The sequence below is a fragment of the Coturnix japonica genome, chromosome Z, assembly GCF_001577835.2.
Source record: "Coturnix japonica isolate 7356 chromosome Z, Coturnix japonica 2.1, whole genome shotgun sequence".
Taxonomy (NCBI): domain Eukaryota; kingdom Metazoa; phylum Chordata; class Aves; order Galliformes; family Phasianidae; genus Coturnix; species Coturnix japonica.
The window spans coordinates 39,322,730-39,349,219 of record NC_029547.1 but is presented as its reverse complement, the minus strand read 5'-3'; the positions used below and the strand labels follow the sequence as shown (position 1 = coordinate 39,349,219).

Genomic DNA, 26,490 nt, shown 5'->3' with positions numbered 1-26,490 from the left:
TCTGACAGATATCTGGATGGTTAAAATACCCCATCAGGACACGAGCCTGCAAAGTGTGACCTCTTATAGCTGAAACAAGAAGGCCTGGTCAGGAGGTTCCCCTTGATCAGGCAGGCTGCAGCAGACCCTGACCATCAGATGTCCTTTATTGATCTGCCCCCTAATTTTAACTCACATGTTCTAAATCTGATGGGTATTATTTCCTAGAGGCAGCTTTTCATAGTCTATCAATTTTTTAATATAGAGGGAAACTCCTTTACCTCTTCTGCTTTGCCAGTCTCTTCTAAAAAGCAGTCAGTTGTCATATTCCAGTTGTGTCAGTCATACTATGTGTCCATGATAGCAATAGTTTTACAATTGTGTCACAGTTTCTATTTCCTGCTGTGTGCATTGGTATAGAGGCACTTTAGCTGGATATTACCTTGTTGGTGGAGCTTTCCCAAAAAATCTCTAGGACAAATACGAGGTTTTAATCCACTGCTTCCTAAAGTCACCATGTTCCCTGGCTCTTCTCTGTCACTCAGAAGTACATCCCCTTCTCTCATCAAATCTAGTTCAAAGCTCTGTCAACTAGACCAGCTAGCTTATTGTTGTGTTTGAACTAGAAATGGTGTTGCCATTTTGATACAGAGCGCTGTTTCAGTCGTGGTGAACCACTGACTATTGTGCTGGAGCCAGAAGCTCTATTGTAGACTAACCTGGGTACTGCAGGAGAGGAATGAAAACTGCCCCTGATGCCATAGACAGCTTGTTTGTAAGAGGCAGCAGCACTGGGAACCTGTTACAAGATGGGAAAGCAAGGCTTAGTGCTGAAAATTCTAGCTGCATCTTCCAGTAGGAGCAGCTGATTTCTCTATGTCCAAATGAACATCAGATGGTAAAGAACACTTTTAGAAAACTTAAGCCGTTATAGTACATTTATTTCTGGTACAGAATTATGTCTGCTGCTCATGTGACTTGAATGTAATGTGTTTATACACACATAGACACAGAATTTTTGATTTTTATCACTGGGTTGCCAGAAATAACATTTAAACACAGAAGTGAAGCATGCCTTTACAACACAATGGCAGTTCATTATTGCTCAGGGCAACCCAGTTTTCTTTCTGAATATAACAACCACCAGGCAATAAGGGGGGAGAGCAGAGGGCAAAGAAAAGGAACAGTGCAACCTTTTAGCATTTTATCCAAAATGTCAGGCATGGTCAGCAGCCTCTTTTGAGTACTTCACTGAACGGATTTAGAATCTTCAGTAATTATTTTTCACAGTATTGAATTTAACATAAGTATGGTAATATCAAATTGGATGCTTGTGGAGTTTTTTTTTTTCCAAATTATAACTGTTGAACTTATGAATAATTTCTCTCTAATCAGCTCAGTCTCTCTCTCCTCTGTAACTGTTTTTTTTTTTAATCTTATTTTCATAACTTGCTACTTCTCTGACTTCCAGTTAACACTTCATGTACATTATCTGCTTAGATGTTATAAGTGTAGCCTTTTGAAGTTCTTCCCTAATGTGATTTTAGTGCTGCCACTTCTGCCTGGGGCATGGTAATGGCTAACCTCTGTTCCTGGAGCTCTGTTGTTTAATGACTTTTCAGGAGTCCTGTATTAATACACAGCAGCTGATAATTTGGGGTTGTGCAGGAATATGATATCTGAAAAAAATATCCACTTGTAATCTGAACGCCATTATGGGACTGTTGCATAACTTGAGAAAGATAATAGCTCATTAGTTAGAAATCTTCACAGTGAGGATGAGTAAACAAAATCTGATTAGAATCACTTTAAAAAGGCTTTAAGTACTCTTTTCATGAACAACATCATAGTAGCTTTAGGTAATGCTAGACATTTCAAACAAACAATTCTGGTTGGGAGTCCTTTTTCTGAAATCTTGATGATGATACCAGGTCTCATCTTGCATAGACACAACACACACTCTGCTCTGAACTTCCATGCTAAACGGGCCAGCTGTAGAATGACTGTACAGCCAGGAAGCTCCAGCCTACTCCAGACCGTGTGCTACCAGAACAGGGAAACAGGGAGACGGTACAAATAGACAGAGCAACACTGTTGTTAGCAGGGAGTTTTTAGGAAGCTGATGGAAGAAAACACAGCAGATAATATAGTTAAATGCTGAGCCCCTTGATACCTAATGTGAAGTTTTTTTTCTACCCTGGTGACAAGGTATTTTTTTCTTTGCTTATTATATAATGAGAATTCAACATTAGAACATGATAGCAATACCACAACAGTTATCAGGGTGTGTCCTGGAGTACTGAGTAGCTGGCATGGTAGAAAGGGTCGTTATGAAATTGTTTTAGAAATAATTCTGGAATTCTGCCCCTCTCTGCTTATTTTAAGGTACATATGCAATGTGCTGAATGTCTATGTCCTGAATTAGGCTGCCAGTGGATCCTCCCAGCTAGTCCGTCCAGTGACTGTTGACTGGTAGGATCATGTTTCTGTGCTAAAACTTTAACGATTGCTATGTATGGTGACATCATTTTAGTATCTGTATGACTTCAGTCTCCCTTGTGCTTTGCTGGAGACCATACAACAGCTGAACTGTACCCATGCATACCCCATAACTTCAGGCATAGCTTAGAAAGAGGAAATTATTCTGTCAAAGATCACTGCAACCTCCTTTGCTCTGTAAGCTCTCATTTCACTACAGAGACACTTGTGCTTTCTTTAGATTTCATAAATCTGCTGAAGAAAAGTTTCCTAATGGAAATGCTGTAGTAGTTTGTTGGGTTTTTGTAGTAACATTATTCTTTTCAGGGTGAATAACAGGTGAATTTGGAAACAGATGATTCTTAAAGTGTTGCATTGCCTTTATTTCACTTGAATGATGCAGTATTAACATTAACAGGCTTATTCTATTAATGAAGAGTAGTGCCATTGAAATAATAGTTGAAAGATACTGGTGTTCCCCTTAAGAAGATTTTTCAAAGAGAGTCTCTATTGCTTATGCACAATTATTTTTCAAAAACCTGTGTTCTCCTCCCTTGCCTAGCTGTGCTGCTATGTTCATGCAGCTGTGGTGGGGTATCAGTTAGCATGTTAGCAATTCTGTTTATAGTAAGATAATATGCACTACGGTTACTGGCTGAAGTTTGCCCTTAACTGCACCGCTGACAATCTGGGACAAGTTGGCTCTAGTTACCAATGCACACAAAGCTCTCAACAGAATTTGTTTGCCTTTTTCTATTGATCAAATTTCTTTATGCCTGTATAGTCTTCCATATGTAGTGAAATAGTGTTTCTCACTACCAACATCAGTTTCCAGCATGGAAGAAAAGCTTCTGCTGCAGTTAATGGTGCAGTCCTCTGATGTGGCTGGAAGGACAGTATGTAAAAATGAACCCTGACTGTGAGGTCTCGTGTCTCTCTAACTGGCATGCAAGAGAAAGCCCCCTTGCTCTACATTATGTTTGTGTTTCACAGGACATCTAGTTCAGAGGACTCTGTCAAATTCATGCTTTCATCATGATTTCTTTAACATGGCAGAGATTAGAGAGGCATTTTTTGTCCAATCCAGCTCCAGTTCAAATATAAAGCTGATATATTTCTGCTTTCTTATCTGCATAGAAAACATTTGAGCAAAGTCTGCCAGGGCCATGCATGGATTTGGCAGTCCCTGGTGTGTTTCCTTCTGAAGTTCAGGCTGCAGAGTGATCCTATAGGTAAACCTGGTGGTGCTGTCAGTTTCACACTAGAGAGGGTGATTTTTTAATCTGATTTACATGACAGGCACATTTCAAAACCTGTCCGAAAGTCTCCCATTGCATGTGACAAAGTTGAGTCACTAGCAGAGAAAATAAATGATAACAGAACCTTTGTTAATCAGTGGTTTGATCCTTAGAACCACAGTCTGTGGCCTCCAAGAAAGAAGATAAGTCACTTCTGCTTGTGTGAAAGGTGTGTATCTATCACTGCAGTTATTTCACAGGCCTGGCCACTATTCAGTCCAGTTATAGAATTCATTCCCAATAATTAAAACAAACTAATAATAATAATGAATAATAAACAGTAAAAAATAAGCAGATTGCTAATTGAGGCCCTAAGTCTTGTTGCCCTGAGTTCTACTGGCAACACTGCAGCACATTTGAAAACTTACAATGAGACAGAGACTGCTGAGGCAATAGAAAAAGGCAACAGCGAAAGTCAAGGGAAGTACTCTAGAGGAATTAAGAAATTAGCCTCCAAGAAGGTGATAAGGCCGACTGCCCAGGTAAAGTGCTTCATTAAGCTATTCTTCCATAGTCTGTCCATGATACCTTTCTGGATTAGTTTGCATGTAACCAGGAAGTTATACAGGTGCTTTCCCTTGGTCTTCTGTGCCACTCACAGTTCTAACAATGCCACAAGCCTTCATGGCTTCTTCAACCTTGTGCTTGAAGCTGAGGAAGTGAGTCTGCAAGTTTAATGTGGAAGCACACCAGATTTTGCAAATGTTGCATGCAGTAGAAAGGGTTCATCTGCTTCTCGACCTCCACTCCAGTGTCCATAGCTGCCCTTTGGATGACACAGTAGCTCTATGCCAGCGCATGGTGTCTGAGAAAAAAAACAAAAAAACAGTAGTAGGAAGCCACTGTGCTACTGGAAAACCATGATGTTGTTGCTGCCACCAAAACCCAGTGGGATGATTCCCATGTCTGGAATGTGCCTATTGATGGATACAAGCTGTCCAGAAGAGGCAGCTGAGGAAGGAGAGGAGGAGGCAGTACCCTCTACATCACAGAAGAGTGTGATGAGCTGTCCTTGAGAAAGGCCATGAGCAAGTCAAAAGCCTATGAGTGAGAGTCAGAAAGATGTCCGACTTCAGTGAGGCCATCAATGTGGTCCTGCATAGCATCCTTCTCTCTAAATTGGAAAGAAGGGGACAGACATTTTAGCAGGGTTCATTGTAATAAGAGGACAAGGAGGACAGGGGCAAATGGTTTCAAACTAAAATAGGGGAGATTTATGTTGGATATAAGGAAACGTTTTTTAAAATAAGGGTGGTCAAGCATGAGAACAAGTTGCACAGGGAGATGGTGGATGCCCTGTCCCTGGAGACATCAAAGGCTAGGCTGGATGGGGCTCTGAACAACCTGATCAAGCTGTAGGTGTCCCTGTTTGTTGCAGGAGGGTTGGACTAGAAGGCTTTTAAAGGTCCCTTGCATGATAATAAAAGCTAAATAAAACATCCTGTCAGGGCTTGTCCAATTTACTGTTATGTCAGAAAGACAAAAGATGATCTTGCTCCTAGTTTTCTCATTTCTTGTTTCATAACAGTAGGCAAATTGCTCCTGCCTTCACCCAAAACAAATGCTTTGTAAATCCTGCTTCTTTGGACAAAAAAAAACCTCCTGCTTTTGAAAGAAACTGTAGATATTCAGCAGGTCTTGACTGAGACAGGAGCCTCTCAGGTTGTGTGAACATCTGTGTTAGATGTCCCTGGTACAGCACACACCAGCAATATGACTCTGAATGGTTATTCCTGTGCTCTCTCCAGCCTGTGTTGGGGAAGGCAGCTCCATAAATTCAGGTTCCATGGAAGCAAGAATGGAAAATTTTCTCCTTGGAGGGTGGAAAACAAGACTGGCACTTTTTGCTTGAGTTTAGAGGATTAAACACATTGAAATGTCTGAGTTGTAGAACTGAGTATGTTTTAGGAGCAGACAGTGGTTACAGATGATATAACAAGACAGTGAAGTGGCTATAGAGTCCAAGTTTCTCATCCGACCTCTCTGGCCATTGCAGGTCAAAGCAGCGTTGTCCAGTCTGAAGGGTCATGCCAGAGCTGAGAGTTCATCACACATGGATACTTTGCTCTCTGCCCAAATTATACCTGATCTTGAAAGCAGAAATGATTTTACTCCCTGCTCATGTTAAACACCCTGCTTTGATTCCAAGACCCATGGGAGAAAGTTGGAAAGAAGATAATGAATCAGTTTTTCCTCTTCTTTATTTGCTTGCAAAGCTGAAGTAATTCAGCTGGAACTAGGGCTGGAAGACTTTAAAGCTGCTGTTAGTGAGGAGAAAATGAAGCAAATCTATTTCTCTGTCTAGGAAAGAAAGGAAGTTGGGCAACTTCTTGAGTGTATTTGATAAATCTTTTGTGACAAAGATAGGTCACAAGAAGAGTACTGAAAATATTGTAATAACATTTACATTTTACATTTTATTTCATAGCTACCTTATTCTGTTCTTTGCCCTCCAATAGTAGTAAAACTACTGAAGTCCTGATGAAGTCCAGAAGGCAGTGATGAAAATCATTAATAGGATGTCATTTGCTTTGGTAGTAAAGTGCTTGTGGCTGGCAGATAGAAAGTGCTGTGAAAGAACCAGTTAACATTGTGGATGGAACGGTCTTTGTATAAAAAGGGATTAACAAGATTAATATTATTCATTTGCCAGGAAATATAAAAGATAAAATACGTCATATAACAGATGTTACAGAGATGACTTGGTTTTCTCTAATACCATCAGGTAAGACATACATGAAATCTAAAGGCAGTGTTATCACTTGGGGGGAAATACCTCTACTGCATCACATAATAATGATCCAAAGAATCACAGCATAAAGCATGTCACAAAATATGACTAGACCTGTGTCAAAACAAACTGAAGTAGACACTTGTGTTCTATAAACAAAACAGGCAGGCTGACACTAGGTGGGTGATTTCATGCAGTTAGAAAAATGTCATGGAGGTATCTCTAGATCTGTGCCTCTGACAAGGGGACAGGAGGCTTCACTGGCCTGAACTGGAGTAGAAACTCTTTAACTCCCAGTGCACTACATGATGTTATGATGTGGAATACCAATAGCAAAAATCATAAAACCATGAAAAGAAAAAATAACTGGTGCTTAACTTACACTGTTTATCCACCTTATTTTGCCTGTGCTGCCTTGGCAGCCACCTGAGATGTAGGCTGAGAATACTTGGAGCAGTAACTCTTAAAAATGTGGCAGTGTGCAAAAAAACGGGTTACAAAGGAAGCAGAGCTTGTCTGTCTAAACTGGCCAAGCCAGTGTAGTTTCATAATTTTAGCCGATCACCTCCTGACTTCCTCCATCACATTTGAAGACAGGTCATTTCATGAAATAGGATACCAGGGATTGTGCATATATCCAAAGGCAATATGAATCCAATGGAGATTGGTTTTGCTTTTTCAGAGGTCATGGTCACATATGCAGTCTCAAAAGAAGTTGGGAATGAAGCCAGCTTCATTCCAGTTGGGAATTAACCACACTGAATAACTTGCACATTTCCAACCAAGTCTTTCAAGTACTCTCCACTTTTCAAAAGTGAGCAAGGGCTAAAACCAGCCACATCAGATGGACTTGCTGTAATGAACTCCTGCTTCTCTGCAACTCTGAAATCAAAGCCACTATCATACACATACCACATCACACGAAACCACTAACCCTTGCCATGAGACCAGCACATTCTTGTCTCGACAGTATTTTCATTACATTCACATTAATAAATGAATATAATGTTACAATGGCAATGCCATTAAACAACACCTGTTCAATACAATGGAAACAAGGCACTCTGTGATTAAATATATTATCTTCTTGACAAAGAACTGCACAACTGTTTGGCTAGAGTTGTGAAGCAAATGGTATATTTACATATGAAGAGGAATTTGTGTACGTTTGATGAATGACAGAATAATTGCTATATATGGCAAAGAAGAAGGATGTAAAATATTTTGTATACTTGTTACTGCTGTTGCAAATAAGTCGGAAAAGCCTTGTCATATCTGCGAAGGTCCTTTTCTTAACCACTGCAGCAAAGCAGAATATATGCAGGCTGCTGGCAGCATTTCAAGAGTAAGTTTTAATCCTGGAAATCTTAGCTGGGAAAGGTCTAGCACAACTTGTTCAAATCAGCCCCTTGGGAGCACATGCTTTTGTCTACTTCAGTTTCAAGGGTCTGAAATGAAGATCTTCCACCATTTCATTTGGATGCCTGGTCCAGATTTTAATAACTTCCTGACAGTGATAATTTTCTCCCTTGTATTCAGCCAATATTTTTCCCTTTTCTTGGCTTCATTCACGTTAGTCTCACTGCACCTTTTCTTAAATTCCCAGAGTTACAGGTCTTGTCTCTATCTGGGCAACCCCAGCCTAAGAATCTGCAGATGCAGTTAGAGGAATTAGAAATGCATAGGGGGCATGTAGGGGTGGGCTGTATGCCTACTACAAGTCACAGGACAGGACACTAAGTAAAGGCAAGGGAAAATAATAGTTTTCAGCTTCAACCATGTCTGATACACATGCATGCATATTCATGGTCCTTGAAAAAAGATTTTTCCTTGCAAATTTTCCTTAAAATTACTGCTTTTCACAGTTAAATGGAGCTGAAAACTAGACCAAAAAGTAGAGTAGAGTAGTCCTTAGATCTTATTGCCCAAGTAAGAGGAGTAAAATGGTGGATCTGATGAGATACTGTCACTGAAAGGGTGAGAAATAGAGGTGAAGAGAAGGATCCTGGATATGTGGAAAAGCACAGTAGGTTCTTGATTTAGGAATATCCATGTTGAGAAGTGTTGATCAGATTTGTGGAAAGTCTGGGCCCTCAAAGAAGGAAATGGCTGCAGTGAGAACTGTATCAAATAAATGCAGAGTGCTATCAAGTACTGTGAACTGCAGTTGGCAAATCAAACTGGCCACTGAATTAGCTCACAATGAGGAAAAGATTTACTTTATTCTCTCTGAAATGTACCTTCTTCTGCATCTGAAGTTGTTAATAATGATGTCTTACTTACATTACATGATGACTAAACATAGTCATGCTTATTTTAAGAAAACAAACAGAAAACAATGGGAAAATATTATGATGATAAGAAAAAGAAAACTAATTCTGCTTGGAGGGTTTGAGAGGCATGCAGTAAATGACACCAGAGGTCACATGCAGAATGAGTAGGATAAACAAATATTGAGTAACTGTCCATTCATTTCAGTAAAGCAAAGTTCAAGTAAAAGAAAATTTCTCCACATTTTACATTGTGTACTCTTATGTGGGTATGAAACTGTGTAACTAGACATAGACACAGGAGCTGAGCTTGGGGAGTGAAAGAAAGCTCAACAAGGAGGCTGTGGAAAACCTTAATCCTGCTTCTTATTTTACTCATATTCAAAAGCTTGATTAGTGGATTTTTGTTGTTCTTTCCAGTTTTGGTTTTTTTTTCTGCAGCATGATTTATGGGTGTGGAAAACAACTGTGCCTCTTCCTGCAGTGTAACTAGCAGTACTGATTCCTCAGCACACATGACAACAAATTGAACTTCATACTGTCTGCCCACATTAATCTTCCCCATGTCCCATTTGGGTTAGTGATCTTTCAAAGTGTGGTGCCATTTAATTCTTCTAAAAACACTTCTCCCCTCCTGTAGCAGATTTTTACAGATGGACTACAAAATGCATGTGTAACAAGTTCCTCCCAGTTCAAAAGTGTATAGGATCATAGTATCATGGAACAGCTTAACTTGGAAAGGACCTTCAAGATCATTGAGTTCCATGGGAAGATTTGCCACCCACTAGATCAGGCTACCCAAGGCCGCATCCAATCTGGCATTGAACATCTCCTGGAATAGGGCATCCACAGCATCTCTGGGCAGCCTGTTCAGTGGCTCACTACCCTCTGAGTAAATAATTTCTTCCTTATATCTGACCTAAATCTACCTTCTTTCAGTTTAAAACCATTATGTCTTGTTCTGTCACTACAATCATGAAGAGTCCCTCTCCAGCTTTCCTGCAGGCCTCCCTTCAGGTATTGGAAAGCCACTCTAAGTTCTCCCCGAAGCCTTCTCTTCTTTTGACTAAACATTCCTGATTCTCTACCTTTGTGCTCCAACCCTTTGATCACCTTGAATATAATCAAGGAATGGTGATTACTTGCTGAATACTTCTACACTAGATTTTTACATTTGAAGGGATCTCTGTAATGAGATCTTGCACAAGGGCTGTTCACCCTCAGAAGATCAGAATATTCATTGCAAAATACTCAGTCTTTCTCAGGAAGTAGGACACATTGCCCAACAAAGAAAACACAGATAGGATGGGGCAAGTGTTCTGAGATGGAGAAGGAGGCCTAAAAGAAGCAATTTATCTCATCTAAGACAAGCAACCACATTTTTCCTCTTTTTACTGACTCTTGTGAGTAGTTTGTGCATTTTGCATTTTGGAACGTTACGCACAACAACTATATATGGGTGACTGAGATGGTTTACAACAACCAGTGTTTTCATACCTGATGATTATGACTCCAGGTTGTAAAAAACATTATTTAGTTTGTGCTTTCTGGATATGGTCCTGAGCAGCTGGAGGTAGGTGGCATTGCCTGAGCCAAAGGGGTTGGACCAGATGACCTCCATTAGATTCCTGACATCCTATGATTCTGTGAGCAAATATGATTATTATTCTGATTTATAAACATTGTGTCTTTTCAGAACTAGGAATGGTAGATATGCCTAACAAATTTCCTAAATATGAAGGGATGAGGAGAAGAGCAATTTCAGTCACATTTTAGTCACTAATAAGAATGAAAGATGAAACTGCTGCACTGAATTATTTTTTCATATGAATTTCTACTCTTTCTTTTTTCAGTATTTCTCTCTCTCCTGTCATTTTCTCCTGAAAAGTTCTGCTTGCACTTAATTCTTCTTCTCTGTTTGAGTTAAATAACTAGTGAAAATATATAGTTTTACTTCTCTCAAAACCACTTGGGTATTTTGTTTAATAATAGAGGGCATTGTGTTTCTTTTCTTGTACAAATGTTGAGATGAAATGATACAAAACAAACTCCTGTTATGTTCTGACTTCTTTGGCCAGTTTTGCCTAGGGCACAGAGTTAGTAGCAGATAATGAAGTAATTCTGTTAGTTTGAAAGTGAACAAAAAAGATATTAATGCTAATATGAGCCAATAATTGCAGCTAGAGGGCAGGAAAGGTACTTTTCTCTCATTTCTTGTACTTCCAGTTAAAACCGAAATCCCAAGTTCTGTGTGGTGTAATATCAGATACACTCGATGCATAGTGGAAAAAAAGGGTGGCCATAGCACTGTAGGATAGCAGATGTTATGACAGACAGCCTTCAGCTGAGGTTGTCAGAAATGCATGTGGCATGAAAGCGTACCCATCTCACCAGATGTCCTACTCCATGAGCCAGTTAGGCACCTGCAAGCTGGCTCCCTGGCTAGCTTTTTCTATAAGGCCTGAGAAAAAGAAAAAGCTGATTAGCTCAAGAGCCAAGCAGGCTGCAGTACAGAGCACTGCTGACAAATTAAAATCATTTGCATTCTGCTCATGAAGATTCTTCCTTAAAAAGGAAAAATTTGTGATGAGTTCTCTACTCTAGACATATAGCATACTTTCCCCCAGACATAGTTTAGATTTTAATTGAAAAAGTACATAGCTGGAAAAAATATCTAGATCAAAATTTGGAGATATTGTGCTGCTTTCTCAAGCATTTAGGATTGGGCATACTAGATTTGGAACTGGTGTGTAGGGATTTTCCACCCCTGTTGATGGAAGTTTCCACCCAGCAATAGCCTGCTTACTAAGAAGGCAAACTGAAACCAAGGTATGTCTCCTATAAAGTAGCATAAATGTGCTCATCACTTCTAGAAAGATCAGTTATGTGTCTTTCCTGGCATTATATCACTATACTTTTCAGTCTTTCTCCCCATCATTTTTCAATTGAAAAGGCAATAGACTGTTAAGTTCATTTATTCACAGAACAGATTCCCTTTCTTTTCAACTCCTATGTTTCTTAAGATTATTTAGATTCTGTTGTAGTGACTTTGACAGATATAAGAAATGTTCTATTGGAAAAACTGGCAAAATGTTCTATGATGTTTTCACTTATGCAGATAATGGCATTACGGTGCTGTATGTATGCTGCTGCTAGCACACCTAGGTCATGTTCTGAACAGGTCAAGAGCAGGTTCTCCGTGTACAGAACTAATTTGTGCCTTTCGGTTTATTTCCTGATAATAGTAGTACCCCTTGTATTGCACTGGTATCCCAAGAACATCATGGTAAGTTATATTTTGTATGGTTACCATGATGACAGCTGCTGAAGACCTAACACAGTCTAGCTCTGTAAGTGAGAGCCTTTGAAAGTTTTATTGATTAGTTTAAGTAGGTAACTTCCCCAGAAAGTAGCCACATAGAAAATCATGTGCATGAGACAAATTTATTGAGCTCCACATATATTTACGCATGGATAGTTATGTATGTATTTAAACTGTTCCTAGTAGTTTTCTGGTGATTTCATCTAGTGGACATAGGAGTAAGATAATGGCATAATGATTTAATTTCAGTTTCCCGTAAGTGACAGTCTGCTTTTCCAAGTATGACAAGTAAAGAGCTTTGCAAGATTTTACCCACTGTTTTTGTTTGGTGGATTTTATTTTATTTTATTTTATTTTATTTTATTTCATTTCATTTAAATCCTCTCAACATTTACACCTTAGGAACTAAAAAATCTCGGCTGTTTTAATGTCAGCTTTAAAAGGTCTGCAAATACTGTGTGCAATAAATCTGTGGCATCTCAGAAACAATCAGAATAGTGAAGAGAAATGATTAAACATTTAATCAGGAGCATTATACTTTGTTGTGTTTTCATTGTAGCTGCAGGAAAAGATGCTGTAACAGACCTTTAAATAGAAAACCTGAGGCTAAATTCTTCTTCATCCATCAAAAGCAGCTGCTAGGAGATGACCTAATTTTAGCAGCTTATCAATTCCTTGGTGCTTGTTGGTTGATGTAACTTTGATCCTCTGACGCTAGATGACTTTCGTGCTGAATATAGCTAGAATTTAATGTGAATCTTTTGGATAGCTGCCCAGCCAAGCTGCATAATCCAAACAGAGAGAGCAAGCAGTACGTGATTCAAGGTACTCACATGTACAATAATACAAATATATGTACCCCAGTTCCTTTGGGCAATCAGCTCCATGTCACCAAGCACTTATTTCAAATACAATGCCTTAGCTTTAATTTTTTTCCCAAACAATGCTTTCCTTTTCATTGAAAAAACAACACAAGATGCAGTGATACTCAGCTGCTGCCAAGAAATAATGATAGAGTAAATAATTGCAGGACGTTTTTAATGAGTGTTTTCCAAGCAAATCATTGCCATTTCAAAGGGTTGTTATTTCTATTTATGTAGAGATTAGTCTACATGTTATCAAGGAATGGTTCTACAGTTTTTATCATTAGTTTCTGTAGCATTTTATGAATATTTTTGGTTGGGTGGTTGCTTTTTTTTTAACACTGGAAGATTTCTTTGTGTTTCTGTCTTTTTATCTGGACTAACATGTTCTTTTTCTTTCTTTGTCTTGTTGTCTCTTTACTAAAACCATCTGTGACACACATGCAAGTTGCTGGGTGTGTGATCAATGCTTCACATGTATTTACTAGTCGTACTTGGCATTATTTTCTAGTCATTAAAGATCATGCAGCAGTTTTTCATGTCCCTTTTTTTTTTTTTAATTTTCCTTTTCTTCCTTCCTTCCTTCCTTCCTTCCTTCCTTCCTTCCTTCCTTCCTTCCTTCCTTCCTTCCTTCCTTCCTTCCTTCCTTCCTTCCTTCCCTGTCCTTCCTCCTTCCTTCTTCTCCTTCCTGGATCCTTCCGTTCCTCTTCTTCCTGTCCTTCCCTTTCCTTCCTCTTCCTTCTCTGTCCTTCCTTCCTTGCTCCTTCCTTCCTTCCGTCTGTCCTTCCTTCCTTCCTTCCTCTCACCGTCCCGGCCCTCCCCCTCGCTTGCCCCCTCCCTCCCTCCCTCCCTTCTCTCTTTCTCTTTCTCTCTTTCCCTCTTCCTCTCTTTCTTTCTTTCTCCATTTTTTTTTTTCTTCCTTTTCTGGGAGAGGATATATCTACAGTTTAGACTGGGCAAGATTTACACTGGAAGGATTTCTGAGTTTTCTTCCTGGCACTGGCAATCCTCCATTGTGTGAGCTTGGGTCGGTTACTTAGTGCCTGTTTTTCACACTCCAGTTGAAATAAATGGAAACTGCATGTGCTCAGCACCTCTGCAAACCAGGTCATTTATCTCCCCTCCCTTCATTTATGCACTGATAAATATAACGATCCTTGACTTCACATATGCAAACTGGACTGGAAGTTACAAATATAGGCAGTTAAACACATAAATCCCTCATTTTGATGCACAACTGTCCATTTCTCACTGACATTTCTACATTTACAAGCTTTGTGTTCCTTTGGGAAAAGAAGAAACATAAATAGCAAAATCTATACAGACTTGTCAGGGAGAAGTAGCTGAAATTAATATGTTTGTGTAGCCCATTTTCTAGTTTCACTTCTGTTAAAAATTCTATTAGTTATAATAAAAATTTTAGCTTATTTCACTGCTGGATTAAACCATGCTGTCAACATGCATATGCCTTGGACTTTACATGCTAGCTGTAGGTTGTTACCAGACACAGTACCAGTGGGCATGAACCAGTTTCCCCATGGTAACAGGCATGGCCCTGAGCTAATATGTTGAAGGAGCATTTGGACAATGTTCTCAGACGTAGAGTCTGAATTCTGGATGGTTCTATGTGGCGCCACAAATCAGACTCAGTGATCATGGTGGGTCCCTTCCCACTTGGGATATTTTATGATTCTATTATTCCTTTAGACTCTGCAATGCCCCTTTTCCTAGGGGACAGACAGGGCCACCACATGACTGAAATGCAGAACATGACCATATGTTCCAGAGGAAGTTTTACTCACAACACCTCATTCCCTCACATATCTCCAGTGCATGCACTGGGCATGAGGTAGGGGTTTGTCTTTTTCACATGAGACACATATACATATCTCCAGACATGGCATAGGAGGATTCACTGCATGCTCACAGCCCTGACTATATTTCAGGCTTCAGGAAATGCCCCAGCCAGATGATTAGCCACTGTCAGGGCAGCACCAGTAACAGCTGTAACCGAAACAGCTCTTGTAGTATTGCCTAAGCACCTTTCTCCTTGTGGCAGTCACATTCTCCAACCAAACCTTGTAATTATGGTGTTGAATGTAATCACGTGTTTACCAGGAGTCAGCAGCAAAACTGGACTGGCTTAAACTTTTATGACCCAATTTCACTCCCACAGGACTGGACATATTATTGTCTTCAGTGGAGATAAACTTCAATGCTTTAGAAGTGTCAGAGAATAAGCAGCTGCTGCCTTTAGAAGGGGAGTTTTTTCTGCTTTTCATGGCTCTGTTCTTGAGGGTTTTGTGAACCTTATTTAACAACAACAAAAAAGGCTGCTTGCTTTAGGTGATATTCTAAAGATTAATTTCAAACACCGTGGTAATGAATCAGTGTTGCAAAATGCCAGGATTTGTTACTATCAACAGAGTACCATTAGTTCAGTCTAATAGGAGCAAAAATGCCTTGCTTATAGAGCAAGCTGCTAAGCTGTACCACTAACTGGCCCAGTTGCCTGGTTTACATAGGGAGCCAGCTGAGGCAAGGATGGGCTAGGGAACCCAGATGCATCTCATTGACCTGGATGTGGCAGCTGTATGTATCTACCTGTACTTAACCCACATTCTGGATATCTGTGTATGTGGGTTAGCCTAGTTACTGAATATATCAGTGTGTTTTCAACCCATTAGCTATGTTTGTGAATGTGAAGTGAATGAAACTGCAGTGCTGTAAAGTGTCATATTACCCATGTGAAAATGAGCTTTTAAATCCAGCAATGCATGAAATAGTTACAGGAGCAGATGTGATCTAACACGCGAAATGTTTTAGAATGTTTTTGGAAGCCTATTTATTCTTCCAACATCCTTGACATTTTCAGCAATATGAAAACCAATTTATATATACATTACTTGTTTTAGAGAACATTGATCACTTGCTAACTGATCACAATTGAGCAATTAGCAATTCTCAGATTTTAAACTGTTTATTTAATGGAACCAATATCCCATCTAAGGTTTGTTACAGGCCAAATGAAGAAAAGAGTGAATGTGAAGTTGGATATACTGGAATACATACCAAAATCCTTCCCTGCTTTCTGATTTTTATGTTTATTTGCACTTTATCTATGAGCATAAAAGCTGGGTATAAAATCTCATTTTCCTAAACACTTACGGCTTAGGTCAAATTATGTACCACTGTTATTACTCTGGATAAATAGTACTAAAACTCAAAGCTGAGTTTTTCACATCCAGTGTACTGGTTTTGTTTCTGGAATTAGATACATGAACATGGAAAATACTTGGAGTAAAATAAATAAATAAATAAATAAATAAATAAATAGAAAATCAAGGTGTTCATCACCAAAGAACCTTAGTTTGATATCTATCAACATGTTAGAAACATGGCACTGGAAATACCACACTGGTGGTGATATTTAACAAAACAGCAGAAACAGCTTCTGCTGAATGTACTGCAGCAGTCACCATCAGTCCTGTTTTGATGTGAAAGTCTAGAAGTCCATGGTTCTTCTTGGGTCACTCTGATAACTACTGCCAGAGGCAGCTGTGCCCAGAAGGCATCTGCAGAGCAAACCTGTGAGCTCTCTGTATGCTCGGGCTGATGTAAATCATCAGTAATATCTCTTGCCCATTATCACATTAAGTAACAGGAAAAAACAGAAAAGAGAGTGCTACAGCAACTGTCTTAGATGACTGTGAATTTCTCTGCTGTTCTGGTGATTTAGTGGCTTAGAAATAAATTAATAAATAACAGTGAAAATAGGAAGGCTGTAGTAAAATTACCAGGCCTGTTTTTAGAAGCTATTTCCTTATCCTATTTTATATTTCTATTTTCTTACAGCATGAGTACATTCAGGAAATAAGACTTGTTTTATTTAAGAATGCCCTATGTCTTTTTTGGAAGGAAGTCCCAGGCTGTGCTGTATTGCCATTAATGGAATCGAGAGTTAAAAGCCTAATCCCTTGCAGCAGAAGATATTAGCACATATTGTGAATATGATTTCAGTATATATACTAAGTTCCCCAAGGATATCTCATCGAAAGCAACTTCAGAAGTTAGTTTTATGCCACTTCTACTCATCTGACAAGAACACTTGACATTTTGAGAAGGTTTAGAATAGAAAACATTAGCAGTTCGTGTTGATCATGTAACTCACTGGCAAAAACACTCCTGTTTAAATATCATGTTCAGTCATCGCTGGATTGCAATCTAATGAGTGTAAAAGATAAGTACTTTTCAAAAGTGACTTGTTTTGTTACTGCTGCAGTTGTAAACTTTAAAAATGAAAAAATATGGGCCTTTTCTTCCCCCCTAGATATCGTGTCCTTTCCTGCCTTGGGAAGGCTCTCCAAACAGCTGTGAATGAATGGTCATGATTCTATACTTTCTACTACATGAAATCTCAATTAAAATTTTTCCTGATTATGAACAGGATGAGTAATCTTGCTGATGTCGTAGAACAAGCTTGTTCTAGCTTGTCTTTAAACACCTACAACCTTATGGATATACTTAACCGTTACGAAGTAGCAGTGCTCCAGGTATTCCTCAAGTAAGAGGAAATACTGTGTACTCCTTCCTCTAGCTAGCATAATCTTCTCTTGAATTCTACTCTAATTGCACAGACCAGCTTATGGAATTTGGCATGGAGTAAGGTGTGGGATTGACAGTGTCTTTAACTCATTTGTTTATATAAGTTTTCAGTACATAATCAGTTCAGTAAAAATGACCTTCCCATAAATATATCTGAAAGTGGCTACACTATATTGTACTAATGACTGCAACGTGAAGAAAGCCAAAATAAGCATTTTGCCAGTATCAACAAAAATGACGAAAACACAGTTTGTAGCACTGTGAGAATTATTGCAGCCAGCTTGCCCAAGTTACGTCTTGATAAAGTTATAAACTGTGACAATGAGTACTATTTCTATCTTGAGCCATATTGTTGGCCAATTTTTGGTGTCATAATTTAAGACTGAAGCTGTTAGAATTAAATGGTTCTATCTCTGTCCAACTAAAATCAGAATTTTCCTTCCCAAAATTAAATAATGTTGGCAAGACATAAAAAGGCATATATGGTGAATTCTGTTGCACAGTTCCAACTAGCTCAGGTACAGATGTAGAGGGAAACTCAGCGACTCAGCCTGGGAATTAATTTACTCCATGATATGCAGCTCAGATCTTTGTGAACAAGGAAGTAAAATTTCAAGTTCCAATGAAAACTGAGAAGAAGCAAAAAATATCCAAGAATCAGAAAGCAAAGGAAGGAAAAGGACAAAAATTCAGCAGAGATATTGGGAGTGCTGGTGAATTGTTTGAATCTGAATCCTACCTAAACGTCCTTGGAGACTTTATACCAGACCACCCTACTTTTTAAAAATAAATCCTCCCTCTTATTTTGAATAGGGATACGCTAAAATTAGAAAAAACTTATCCAAGCTTTAACTTTCAGGGTTCAGAAAAAAATGAGACCTAGAACTGTAAGAGCTTTGGTTTGATTTTTGCAAAATCCAAACCAGTCTTTCTCTCTCTCTTCTTTTTTTCTTTTCTTTTTTTTTTTCTCTTCCCATAGGTCGCCTCACTCAGAAAGCTAGCAATGATTATATAAAAACAGCTCACTAAAAAGAAGAACTGTAATTCAGTCACCTTGCTCTATGCAGTGCTGACTTACAGGATGATAGAATGATAGTGGAAATATTTCCACTCAGGAGTAGCCAGTTGTAGATGGAAGCAGAATCATTTTGAGTGAAGACTGTGAAGCTGTACTGATATTACATCCCAAGTCTATCTGTGATAGATAGCTTCTGTCTTGGCTGAGAATCACTGAAATTCTGAAACCTTTTCAAGTGTTGAATGTGCACTCTGTTTCACTTCATTGCTTTACTTCATTACTATGGTAATCTCCTTCACTGTGTTTACAGAATGCTTGTTCTCCAGGTTAAAAAACAAGAATTGCTTTTATTGTTGGGCTTCTTCCAAGCTCTGTTGTTAATTATAAACATATTTTCTTCAAATTTCTTTTCACAACCTTTTGTTTTGAAGCTTCCCTATTTAATGACCTGGATAATATCACAGTCCCTATGTTTGCCAAAGGCCATACTGAGAAAGGGAAGGATATCTAGGATGAAAAGCTTATCTGTTCTTTCTCTAGTGCAATAATGTCTTAACATTGTTATACTCGCAAAAGGGAGGTTTTTCAATTATCAGCAAATCTTCTGTACTGCATTTCAAACATTTAATAACCATTAAAGGAAATAAATTTTAAACATGTTTTGCTGCAGTTAAGTTTGTATTAACCCGTTCTCCACCTCCAAATCTTGGAGGCTTTTTAAAGAGCAGTTTACTAGAGTTTTTGTTAAAGTTTTCTGAGCAGAGCAAACCAAGCAATTCTAATCACAATGTAAGAATTTCAAATGAGAATATTCCTTCTGAAAATATGTCCACTAACAAACATATTATGTAGGGAAAAAAAAAAAAAAATAAAGAAAAGAAAAGAAAAAAGAAAAGAAAAATATCATAGAAAAATTCCAGGCAATCTGATTGCATATTTCTGGAGATAAACTTCCATTTTTATGAGCATTCCACTAATTTTTTCCTGTTCATTTGAACTACTTTTCTAGGATGTTTTGGAAGAGAAAAGTCACAAACTGTTCTGTCTTTTTCAGGAAGAATATGAGAGAATTGTGACCTGCATTATCCAGTACCCCTGTACGATCTTGGTCAGAGGTTTTACCAAGAGCAAAGGAAGTCAAATGTACTTTGGGTACTTTTAAGCACAGAGCTGCATGAATTCTATGGAAAATCTTTTGAAATAAAAATGTAGCATTAAACTGTAAAACCTGGCAGTGACTTCTTCACCATGGAAAAACATACAGAAAAACAATGTGTATAGAAAAGCGATTCGATATTAGTGTGATTTCCTGTAGGAGAGACTGTAAGACACTATATAGAAGATAAATATCTTCTGCTAACTTGCTTCATCTTAATATGCTGTAATGCATATGGTCAGTATCAGCCTTGCACTGCTGCTGCTACTTCTGACCCATCTGTCCTCTTTCGATTCCTTTCTATGGAAAGATTTTAAAGGCCCAACTTTAGTGTTATGTGAAAGCAGGTTCTTTTCACTGATTCTTTTACATACTTCTTTCGTACACAGGAAAGGCTGAGCTTTGTAATTTATTTATTTAGTTACTGGATTATAGTTCAGTTTGAGGTAACATCACAGATGATAGACTCATGGATGGGTATATATCCAATATATATATTGCACTAAGAACAGGTGGGAATAGCTGTAGAGGCTCATAAATGTTACTGTTCCATTGTTGTTGCCAGAAAACTATGTGCTGTTTTTCCCCAGCCCATTTTGAATTAGAATAGCTGCCAGAGGCTTACCCATCATTTCCTTGTAAACAGTGTACAATCTGAAAGGGAAGACATTTGGGGTGGCATCTTCAATGAAGAGTGAGCTGAGCTCCATTTTGTTGAGCCCAGAGGGGGAGGTGGTTCATGAAAGTTCACTAGGGAGGGAGTTACATCTGGAATTCACAAACTCAGATACGCATCTGCTGGAGCCTGCTAGTTGAGTCTGTTTGTTCCTTGATATAGGAAGCATGAAAAACATATAAGCTGATATACAGCCCCTCGGAAATTCTGTGCAACAATACAGGCCATGGAATGGTGGCAGAGGACAGAGAGTAAGTGGAGGATTACCTGGTCACTTACCCTTCTTGAGAAACCAGAGAGCTGAAAAGCATTTAGAGACATTACTTGGCTCGCTCTTAGAAAGGAGAACATCTCACCCAAACAGGAAGCTTTGGGAAGGCCCCTGTAATATTTGGAAGACTGATCTTATGAATACCTACAAAGCCAGAGTATTCAAACACAGACTGTTTCCTTCTCCAGACCTTCCTTTTGAGATGGCAGAAACTCCCCCCACTTTGGCTTTAGCTTAGGAACATGCTGTGTTAATGATTTCTTTTCACTAATTATTTTGCTTTGCAGACTTTGTTGATGTACTTTTGCTGCTACCCAACTGCATATTCCAGCTTGATCTTGAATTTAGGGAATGGAAAATCCTACTGAACATCCAGGCAGTCATGAATGTAAAGGACAAAACCTTTGTAGTACAATGTCTCTGACATACACCCATGAGAAGTGTTTGATGTGTTCTGAAAGGTATCTGTCTAGTTTTTCCTCTTTGACTTTGCTGAGCAGATTGTGGAAGTAAATGACACAAAGTAAGCCTTCTTTTCCACTCTTACTGCCCTCTTTTTTGTTTGATCTTGTGGGTCTGTAACTTGAAAGTAATTTCTGTAATAACTTATAGCATGAACAGGGGGAGTTTTATTTTTTAATACTAGAAGGAGATCAAAGCATGATCTAGAGATTAGACCTGCCTTGAGAGTAGGAACTGAGCAGCCCACTTATACCTCTGTCACTAAACTACCACATTAAACTGGGCAAGTCAGTTAATTTCTCTGTGCCTTGGCCCTTACCATAATGTAGCACTCAGCTCTTGCACTACTAGCAATTGTTTTGCATGGTTTAATCATAAACAACTGCCTGTGCAAAGTTCATTACCTTAGTTTTCAACATTACACAATCTCAGGGGATGTGAAGACTGTTTTGATTTAGGTTTGGTCACATCTAGCTCAGAGTAGTTCAAATAGTACTGTCTGAGGTATGCTGGCTGTCTCTCCTGGCTGTAGCTTGGAGATAGTGCACACCTGTGAACTCAGACTGGCAAAGAAAGAAGCCAGGTCCATCTATCTATCTGCTCTCTTGCTGTATCTGTGGAGAGGCACTGGAAAACAATTGCTTGACCAAACCCCACAAATACCAGGGCAAAGACGTGCCAACACTTGTCTCCTTGACAGCAATCAAAGGAAGACGTGGAAGACATCAGTCACAATCAGTCCAGGAGGACTAAGAGCACTGATACATGCTCACTTGCACTCCACTAACAGCCTGCTTCCTGCTGCAGGACTGGAGGACGAAGAAAACTTCCAAATGTGTCCGTGAGGGAAATAAGGAAGTTGTCTTCTCCCAGGTTATCATTAGAGAAATTTGGTTATGAAGAGAATACCAATGGGGCAGTGTGCTGGTTTTCTTCTTCTGCACCTGGGAAACAAAGCAGATAGGACACAGGGACCAAGCAAACCCTACAAATTTCTGAAGCGGTTACAAGAATGTCTTCATGCCCTCTGCCTCCTGTCCTCTGAAGGGGAAACACTGGGTGGAATACAACATTTGAAAAGTTAATTACGGGTGAGCTGCAAGAAGCTGACACTTGCAACTCTGGGCTTCAGGAGCAGAGGAGCAGGAGGGCAGCTGGCTCACACCAAGTATCTAGGAATCACCAGAAGCACTGGCAGATGAAAAAGTGCTCTGTTAAATACTGTTGACGTTGCATAGACAGCTTCATGCTGTTCTTTTTTTCTGCCTGCTTCAACTTAAGTTGTTTGAGAAAGTACTTCTTCTGTGCTGCAGATCATGTAAATTCATACACTGCTGCACTGACAGATGTGCCTTTGTTTTAGAAAAAGCCTATTTCTTTTATTTTTTTTTAAATTTTTTTTAGTGCTGAGTCTGAGTAGAGCATTTCACATTGGTAGCTTCCAAAAATATTTATAAAGTAACGCTACGCAGCTCAAAATGTTTTGCCCTCCTACACTGATATTTACATGCCATTATCAAAAGCTTTGCAGTAAAACTTTGAAACTTGATGCATAAGTTAACCATAAAAATTGTGTTAGTCAGCAAATGACAGAAGGCACATAGTAGAGTCAGCTCTACCTCATGCAAAGGCAGCAGGACCTTGTAGCCCAACAGTAGCTAGCAGGCCAGACTTTCCAAGCTATGAACCAAGGACAAACTTCAAACAACCCTTAGCTCTTATAACTTCTGCTTATCTGAGGAAATAGGGAAGAATTAGAAAAGTCTCCGTTTCCTTATTCTTCTTTCTGCTGTGGTTTGACTCTGCACTGACCTCCAAAGTCACTGTTAGTTTTGAGGCATGCCCTCCATCTGGTAACCTGGCAGTGACTGGTGGCTTTGTCAGCCTTCCACATTTCACTGCTGATGATTACCTACATGTATTTCAGTGTAGCTTCCTGTTTACTTATGCTTTCTAAACAGGCTAGTAGGAAAAGAAGCATACTGAATCCACTTGAGAAGAGAGAAGTGCTCCCTATGACCACATGACATTCAAGTTTCATTTAAATCACATCTCTGCTAACTGATTTCCATAATCTTTGCCACTGTATTAAAACCAGGGTTTGCCACATTTTTTTCTCCCAAAAAGATTCATCCACATGAACTGTATCTGCAGTCACTGCCCTCCATCTCATAAGAGAAGATCATGGATGATTGACCTTATTAGAAGAGTGCTGATAACACTTTATAATTTGAATGGTAAAGCAATGTGTTTTCCATGTCTATTCTATGCTCTCTATGTTCTTTCATGTTTAAAGACTTAATGTGTTACATAGTAGAGAGACCAAGAAAACCAACTTATAAACCTGTAAAATAATGTTTGTCTCTGTTGGTCAGCCTATCCCTGCCCTAAGGAGCCAGTAAAAGGGAAATTAAGCAGCGTGCTGGAACACTCACTGGTTTACAGGCAAATGGTTAGGAAAGACACTCTGAATTGTGTGTTTCTGGGAAGTAATTTTCCTTAAAAATTACTACTATCCTGAGCAAGGAGCTCAGAAGCAGGACGAAACTGTGTCTATCCTTCTATATCCTGATGTCGTAAATATGAGCTTGTAATGCTGGGGGGAAAAAGGCAGCTTTACTTAATACACATAATGAACAGCAACTCCACCTAATCCCTGCTCTTCGTTATTTAGAAGATAAAATATCGCTCTAATGTACCCCCGTGACTTCACCCTGGGTACAATATCATTTCCCTTCAGCAGATGTTGAAATTTCTCTCTTCATAATCTTCACATTGTTTGTACAGTCCTTTTATGTACACTTAATCTGTACATGAAAGATTTTTTACATTGTGAGCTGATTTTTTTTTTTACATTGCTGGGTGATTATTATTATTTTTTCCTAATGAGTGTGTAACCCTTTTGTTATCTGTATTCTGCCTCAGCTGAAGGCCATTGAGATCAGTAATTTATTTTCTTTTTTATGAAGATTCATACATAAATATCTTGGAAGCTTGCAGGCCAAAGTTACATCTAAAATTTTGAAACATTAGTTGCAATGTATTTGCTACTATTTTGCTAATAGTTTGCAGCAGGTGAAAAGGCAGTAACAGGTGATCCTGAATGTGATTAATACAGAAATGTGAAGGCAACAGCATACCTGTGTTATCTTGTGCCTCCTGTGAATTGCTCATTCCTTTTAATGAATTTGTGCCTTAATTGATGTGACAGATCTTCTCAGACTATGTAAAGAGATGAGTTAAAGGATGAGAGTCGCCAGTGATGTTCTACTGGCATGATGATCCAGATCAAGGGTGATATTTATCTGTGCAGAGGACAGTGATTTTTGCTTGGCAGACCATGACTGAAGTAGCATTGTTTACTTCTGGAAGTTCATCTCAGATTTCAGTACGAATTAATGCAAGCAAAGAGCAACTTTGTTTGACCTTGATATTTCTGGCATAGATGTTGTGGGGCATGTAAAATGCCCAAACACTCTTCTCCTTGAGGACAGGAAAAGAGGGCAAACATGTGAAAGCTGTGACTTTACTCAATGCATGACTGAACCACACACTCACTGTACTTTCACTGAATTAGTAACTGGTCATAGAAGAAGAGGGCACATTATGATATCAGTATTCCATTAGAGAGCAGGTAAAGCACTGCATAAACACAAGGTTCAAGGATTCTTGGTTCCCCAGCGAAGCCTTGCACTTGCTTGCAGGAGTCTTACCAGTACTCTCAGACCTCGTGAAAATGAAGTTTCAGAAGTCCCTTCCTGCCCTATAGGTATAAATTAAGTTTTGCAACTAGCTCATGAGATCCTACCACTGCAACATTGCCAGCCTTTGGAAAAGCTTATTTGAAAACGTCTGTAAGTTACCTGAATTTGCAGGCAGTAGATGCAGCGTTTGGTATCCTCAGGTGGGCCATCTTCTATGGAGAACAGCACTGCCACTGTACCTCACCCACTGGGACAACACTCTGCCACTAGTGGCAACTAGACTGAGATGTCCAGCTGCAGGGAGTGATGAGGGAACAAGAACTGGCCAAACTGGTCATAGAGGCACAGTTAGGGGCTCTCAGGTATTGGATCTTGCTCAGGCTGTCTGAAAAACCTGCTGTCACGGGGTGATTTGGTTTGGAAAGAGCTCTGCACTTCATTTTCTTCATACTCTCACTCCCACTTCTTGCTCTAATTCCTTCTCCCCCTTTCATAGCATTTTAATCAAAGAATACATTGGCAACACTGAACACTGCACTGGAGGGAGGCCCCAGTCGAACTGGTTCCAGATGTGCTTAAGCTGACCCGGCTGCGTGCTCCAAAGAGGAAAGTGTGCCTCCTCAGTTACCAGAAGGCACCCATGTGCCAGGCTAGGCACGTGGCTGGCTGCCACAGTTACTAACCTAGCAATAACTGTATTAATTGTGAACATAAACAGCATTTAGTGCCAAGCATGTCACAAGCTGATTATAAAAGCTGCGGTGTAGGCTGAGTTTCAAATCATGTTTCTCTTTTAAGCACCTTCCTCCCTGCTCAGATTCCTTGAATATGTCTTCGTACTTACAAAAACACAACAGTGCAACGAGTGGAAAGCCATCGGGTTGTAAACACCGCACGGCGCTGCTAATGGCCGGGAGCACGCTGACAGCGACAGGATTGCTCCCACAAAGGCCGCCCCTGCAGCCACGCCGCCTGACACCGCTGACCTACTTTTTCTCGCCCGTCCCTCCACATTGTCCAGAGCCTCCCACGCTGCGGAGCTGCGCAACTCGAGTGCGGAGAAGCAGGGAACAGCGCAGCGCACCATGGCACGCAGCGCAGACGCCGTAGCATCCCACCAGTCAGGCTGTAAAAAATCCGGGCCCCGCAGCACCACCTATTGGGGAGTTAATGGCTTCATACCAGCCACCTCGGTGAAGAGAGAGCCTTTGATTTGTTTGTCTGTCGTCGTAAGCTTCCGCGGGATTAGCGTCTGATCTGGCCATTACCTTCTAGTAATAAATCTTCAGTAAAACAATCTCCATAATAAAGTATGAGAGAACTATAATTCCTCGTATGCACAGAAATGATGCTGGTGACATTTATGCCAAACGCAGCCCCATTTTCCTCCCAGGGACACACCGTTAGAGGGATGAAGGATGGTGTTCCCCTTCGCTGAGCCCCACAAGCTGCCCTATAGGCAAGAGTGTGGGCAGGCACTGTGTAGCACGCTCTGTAGTGGGCCCTGCAAAATAGCTATCAGTGTGACATTTGGTTGATTGATTGCAACTCCCTTGTTCATCACATTTTATTTTCTTGGGTTTCTGTTAAAACACAAGGGCTGGTTTTTTTTTGTGTTGTTGTTGTTGTTGTTGTTTGTTTGTTTGTTTGTTTTCAC

The 26,490-nt window shown here is 39.6% G+C and overlaps 1 long non-coding RNA gene across 1 annotated transcript in view; it reads right to left on the bottom strand.

Moving 5' to 3' along the window:
* LOC107306305 overlaps positions 1–25,999 on the bottom strand; it is a 58,855-nt gene extending 32,856 nt beyond the window's left edge. Inside the window, exon 1 of the long non-coding RNA XR_001552074.2 lies at positions 24,993–25,999. This is a non-coding gene — a long non-coding RNA (uncharacterized LOC107306305). The remainder of the gene's footprint in view (positions 1–24,992) is intronic.
* Between the last annotated feature and the right edge of the window lie 491 nt (positions 26,000–26,490).